Raw genomic sequence first — 6,533 nt, 5'->3', positions numbered from 1 at the left:
CACCAGGGTAGAGCCCCGGGGGCAGGGTCCGGGTCAGGCCCTTCCTTTCAGCTGGCTGCCTTTTTAATAACAAGCAAAATTCCTCTTAAAAATACTCTGAGCCACTTTAAACATTTCTCAGAGAGTTAAATGGAAATCTAATAAAATCTGTGAAAAGTATTTTTAAAACAGCTTTATCGAGGTATAATTTACATCCCATGAAGTCCACCCACTTTCAACGACTTCAATGAGCCACCCACCCTTCAATGGTTTTAGTAAAACTTCCGAGTTGTGCAACCACCACAGTCCGATTTTAGCACGTTTTCCATCCCCTCGATGATCCCTTGTTCCCCACGAGCAGTCACTCGTCCCCCACCCCAGCCCCTGGCAACCATGCACCTGCTTTCTGTCCCACAGACTGGCCTTTTTTGGACATTTCATATAAACGGAATCTACAACTTGTAGCGTTTGGTATCTGGCGGCTTTCACTGAGCACACGCATTTTGAAGTTCATCCGTGATGTAACACGTCCATAGTTGGTTCCCATAAACATATTCCATTGTAGGGAACACGTTCTGCTTATCCATTCACCAGCTGATGGATGTTTGCTTTTTTCCCCCCACATTTTGGCTCTTACGAATAAGGCTGTTATGTACATTCAGGTACATGTCTTCGTGGGCACGTACATTGTCATTTCTTTTAGGTAGATACCTAGGAATGGCATTGCTGGGTCATGTGGGAAATTTCCATGTGACTTTTGAAGGAGTTGGCTCTACAGTTTGCATTCCCACCAGCAACGTGCGAGGCTTCCAATGTTTCCACGTCCTTGTCAACGCTCATTATCATCTTTCATTCTGACTGTAGCCATCCTAGTGGGTGTGAAGCGGTGCTGCATTCAGTTTCCATTTGATTTTCCTAATAGCTGATGATTAGACATGCACCAAAGAAGATACCCAGCTTCCCCCCTCCTTCTTTGGTTAAATGTCTAATCAAACTTTCGACCTATTTCTTACTTGGATTGCTTGTCTTATTGTTGTTCTTTAAAATCTTATATATGTTTGTGAATTGTGGTAAAATACACACAACTTTCAATGTATGTCGTATTCTGAGTTGTGAGTGTTCTTTATAGATTCTAAATGCAAGTCCTTTATTATTAATACATATAAGATTTGTGACCATTTAACCCAGTTTTCACCGTCTTACTGCTGGTGTTTGAAACACAAAACGTTGACTTTTGACCAAGTCCAATTTGTCTGTTTTTTCCATGGGTCCTGTCTTTAGTGTTTGCTGTACCTACTCAAGGGCACAAAGGTTTTCTTTTATGTTTCCTTTCAGAAGTTGCATGGCTGTAGCACCTACATTTAGCTTTATGGTTCATTTTGAGTTAATTTTTGTGTATGGTGTGAGGTAAGGGTCCAAACTCCTCTTTCCCCATGTGGATATCCAATTGCCATAGCACCATTTGTTGAAAAGAGTATCCTTTTCCCCAGTGAAAGCTGTGGCACCTTTGTCAAAACTCATCTGATCGTTTATTTCTGGATCTCAATCCTGTTCCATCGACCTGGATGTCAGTCCTTACTGCAAAACGTGCTGTCTTTATCACTGTAGCTTTAGTGTAAGTTTTAAAATTGGAAACTGTAAATTCTCCAGCTTTGCTCCTTTAAACAATTGTTGTGGCTATTTTGTGTCCTTTGCATTTCCATACACATTTTATGATCAGATTGCTAATTTCTGCCCCCCAGAAATCCACGCACGTTTTGATAGAAATTGCATTCGGTCTGTTCAGTCTGTGTGTACCGTAACAGTGTTGAGTCTTCCCACCCGTGAACACTGAATTTCTCCCCGTTTAGATCTCTTTACTCTCTCTTAGAATTGCTCTGTAGTCTCAAGTGTACAAGTCTTGCTCTCCTTTTGTTAAGTTTATTCCTAACCATTGTATTCTTTTCATTGCTGTTGTAAATGGAGTTGTTATCTCAATTTCCTTTCTGGATCGTTCATTGGTAACGTATCGAAATGCAGATGGTTTTTGTATGTTGATCTTGGGTCCTGGAACCTTGCTGAACGCACGTATTAGCGGCTTTTTCCCTCTATGTTCTGCCATTTGGCCCCAAATGTGTCACAAATGCAGAAGTGCATAGTTTCTGGTGGAGGAAAAGGGAACCTTCAGGTACGTGCAAAGTACCAGGAAAATAATGGAGAGGAAGAGGTTCAGTGAAATGACGCCAGAAGCTTTAAAATTTAAACTCCCGCTGTCACCCCTAATCCGAGTGTGCATGGATCTGATCCTAATTAGCATATCAAATACTTGGAAAATTGATCTGACAGGTAGACCTCCACCCAGGTCTCAGAGTGAGTACTAGGTGGTGCCCACGGGGCCAGACCTGATAAGAACAGCAAGCATTGAATATCGATTGGACATTGGAACCAGAGCCCACAGGAAACTAACATTCTCCATGGGCAGGGGGAGACCCATAATACTCAAATGTCCGGGGTAGAAACTGAAATCGCTTGGTATACGAAGAACATGAAAATCTCAACTCACATAAGAAAAGACAATAGACGCCAATGATGGGATGACACAGATGTTTGAATCATCTGACAGGGACGTTAAAGCAGATTATATAAAAATACTTGAACTACAAATTGCAAACAGTCTTGACAAAATACTAACATAGAAAGACTTAGCAAAGAAATAGAAAGATATAAACAAGCAAATAGAAATTTTGGAACTGAAAAATTCAATAACTAAAACAAAACAAAAAACCCTCACTAGATGGATTCAATAGCAGAATGGAGATGACAGAGGAAAGAATCAATGAACTCGAAGATATATCAATAGAAATGAATCTGTGGGAATTCCCTGGTGGTCCAGTGGTTAGGACTCAGCGCTTTCACTGCCGAGTGCACGGGTTCAATCCCTGGTCAGGGAACTAAGATCCCACAAGCTGTGTGGTGTGGCCAGAAAAAAAAAAAAAAAAAAGAAATTAATCTGAAAAATAGAAAAAAGATTTAAAAACTGAACAGAGTCTCAGGGGCCCATGGGACCACAACAAAGGGCTATATTTGTGGTGCTGGAGTCCCAGAAGGAAAGGAGAAAGACTGTGGGGCTGAAAACATATTTTGAGGAAATAATAACTGAAAATGTTGCAAGTTTGGTGAAAGATATAAACTTACAATTGAAGAAGCAGGGCTAATCCCATCCAGGATAAACTGAAAGAAATCCACACCAAGACGCTTGAAAATCAAATTGCTGGAAACTACAAACAAAGGAAAAATCTTAAAAGCAGCCAGAGAAAATTTATGTATTACCTATAGAGGAACTATGAATTGAATGACTGGGCTTCTCTTCAGAAACCGTAGAGACCAGAAAGACGTATTGGTAATACAACATTTTTCTGAGCACTGAAAGAAAAGAAACGTCAATTCAGGTTTCCACACCTAGCAAACTTCTGTAACTTGATAAACAGCATCAACAAAAATCCTACAGCTAATATCATACTCTCTGTGGAAGACTTACCGTGAAAGGCTTTCTCCCCAAAGATCAGCATCGAGTCAAGGATGCCCATCTTGTCATTCTTATTCAACACAGTACTAGAATCTGTAGCCAGTGCAATAGACCAAGAAAAGGAAATAACAGCATACGAACTGGAAAGGAAGAATAAAACTGTCCTTTTTTCTAGCAACACAATTATCTATGTAGAAAATCCCAGGGAATCTATTTTTTAAAAAAGAACCAAACTGTTAGAACAAATAAGTAGTTTAGAAAGGTTGCAGGATACAAGATCAACACAAAGAAATCAATCATATTCCTCCTATATACAAGCAGTGAATAATTGGAAACCAAAATTTTAAGAAAGTTGCTATTTATAATAGCTCCCATTTAATAGACATTAAAATGTCTAGGTGTCAGTTTAGCAAAACGTGTACAGGATCTGTGTGCTGAAAACTACAAAATGCTGTTGGAAAAATCAGAAAGATCTAAACAAATGGAAAGACTTACCATGTTCATGGATTTGAAGACCCAGCATAGTAAAAATGTCATTTCTCCCCAAAGTGATCTACAGATTTCACACGTTACCAGCCAAAATTCCAGCAAGATTATTTTGTAGAGGTAGACAAGCCAGTTCTAGAATTTATATGGAAGGGCAATGAAGCTGGAATAACTAAAACAATTTGAGGACTTCCCTTGTGTTGCTGTGTTAAGAATGCAGGGGACACGGGTTCGAGCCCTGGTCTGGGAAGATCCCACATGCCGCGAAGCAACTAAGCCCGTGCACCACAGCTACTGAGCCTGCGCTCTAGAGCCCGCGAGCCACAACTACTGAGCCCACATACCACAACTACTGAAGCCCGAGTGCCTAGAGTCCGTGCTCCACAACAAAAGAAGCCACCGCAATGAGAAGCCCACGCACCACAATGAAGAGTAGCCCCCGCTCGCCGCAACTAGAGAAAGCCCGCGGGCAGCAACGAAGACCCAACACAGCCAAAAATAAATAAATAAATTAATTTAAAAATAAAGACAGTTTAAAAAAAGTTAAGAAAACCCCATACACAGGGAGATCAGCTCGGTGCTTTGTGAACACCTAGAGGGGTGGGATAGGGAGGGTGGGAGGGAGGGAGACGCAAGAGGGAAGAGATATGGGAACATATGTATATGTATAACTGATTCACTTTGTTATAAAGCAGAAACTAGCACACCATTGTAAAGCAATTATACTCCAATAAAGATGTAAAAAAAAAAAAAACCTCAGCACTAAGAAAACAACACAATTTATAAATAGGAAAGGTCTTGGGACTTTGGGCATGGGTTCGATCCCTGGTCAAGGAACTAAGATCCTGCGTGCCGCGTAGTGTAGCAAAAAAAAAAAAAGGATGTGACTACAAATGCGAAAGGTCTTGAACAGACGCTTAGCATCATCAGCCACGACAGAATCGCAAACTAGAACCTTGATAAGAGAGCACTGCGTGCTTCTCAGAGCGAGTAAAGAAGAGACACTGACAATACCAAGTGCTGGCGAGGATGTGAAGCAACGGGACTCTTGGATGGGGATGCTGGGAAGGCAAAGCGGTGCGTCCACTCTGGGAGATGCTTTCTCAGTCTCTTATGCAGGTAACTATGTGCTTACCATGGGAAACAGCAACCCAACCTCAGGCGTTTGTCCTAGAGAAATGAAAATGTGTGTTCACACACAAACCTGTACATGAATACTGGTAGTGACTTTATTTGTAACAGCTGGAAACAACCCAGACATCTTTCAGTGAGTGAACGGATGAACGGGCCGTGGTGATCTAGACCATGGAATACTACCGAGTCACGAAAGAAACAAACTGTTGATTCACACAACCTCCCAGATGAATCGCAAGACATTACAGAGTGAGAGAGGCCAGTCCCCAAAGGCTGCCTTCTATCTGTTTCCATCCACAGGACCAACCTACCATCATGGAAAACAGATCAGTGGTTGCCAGAGGTTATGGGTGGAGGAAGTGTGCCCGAAAGGCATGGCAGGGGGTAGGTTTCGGGGTGATGTAACTGTTTTGTAACCTGTTACAGTGACGGCTATCGGCATGTGTTAAAATTCAGAGAACTGTCCACCAAAATTAAAAAGTCAATTTTTAATGGAGGGGATAAATTAGGAGTTTGGGATTAACATATACACACTACTATATATAAAATAGATAACTAGGACCTACTGTAGAGCACAGGGAACTCTACTCAATATTCTGTAATAAACTATATGGGAAAAGAATCTGAAAAAGAATGGATATATATATATATATATATAAACTGAATCACTTTGCTGTACACCTGAAACTAACACAGTATTGTAAATGAACTATATTCCAATATAAAATACAAATTAAAATTTAAAAAGTCAATTTTACTATGTGACAATTAAAAATTAGATGAACAAAATATTTTTTAAATGTATGTTTCAGGCCATTTTTACGCGCGCCCGGGCTTTCTCCTCGCAGCGAGTTCTCCTGCCGGGGGCGAGGGGCGACGGCCGCGCTTTCTCGGGGCACCCAGTCGCACAGTCTGGCGCATGCGCCCGGGAGCCGGGAGGATGGTCGTGGGGTCCCTCCTGGGTGGGTCAAAGGCGAGACAGAGCCTTGCAACCCAAGACGAGGGAGGTGTCCTTAAAGATGTTCCCCCCGATAAAAGCCACAGCGGGGCGGGACGGGGGGCAGAAGACGCGGGCCCTGGAGCCCCGTCCCTAACCTGCCGCGGGGGGGCAGCCAGGCTCCCCAGCCCCTCCCTAACCCCCCGCCCCTACCCGGCTCCCGGAGGCCTCCCGGGGCCGCCCCTGCCCCTCGCCCTCCAGGGCGTGTAGGCCAAGCCCCAGCCTCGTCCCCCGGGGCAGCCTCCCTCCTGCGACGGGCCCGCCCCGCAGCTGCTCCCTCTCCGCACCCCACCTGCGCCCCAGCCGCCGCCCTCCGGAGGAAGCGCGACCCTCCCCAGCCCGCCGCGGGGACCGGGGCGGAGACCAGACTTTGAGGCTGGGGGCGGGGTATCCTAGCGGCCGGCCCCGCCACCCCGCCCATCCCGCTGGCTC

The sequence above is a fragment of the Neophocaena asiaeorientalis genome, unplaced genomic scaffold (genome assembly GCF_003031525.2).
Source record: "Neophocaena asiaeorientalis asiaeorientalis breed wild unplaced genomic scaffold, Neophocaena_asiaeorientalis_V1.1 scaffold242, whole genome shotgun sequence".
Classification (NCBI taxonomy): Eukaryota; Metazoa; Chordata; class Mammalia; order Artiodactyla; family Phocoenidae; genus Neophocaena; species Neophocaena asiaeorientalis.
The sequence above is the reverse complement of the archived record's forward strand: the minus strand, read 5'-3'. Positions refer to the sequence as shown.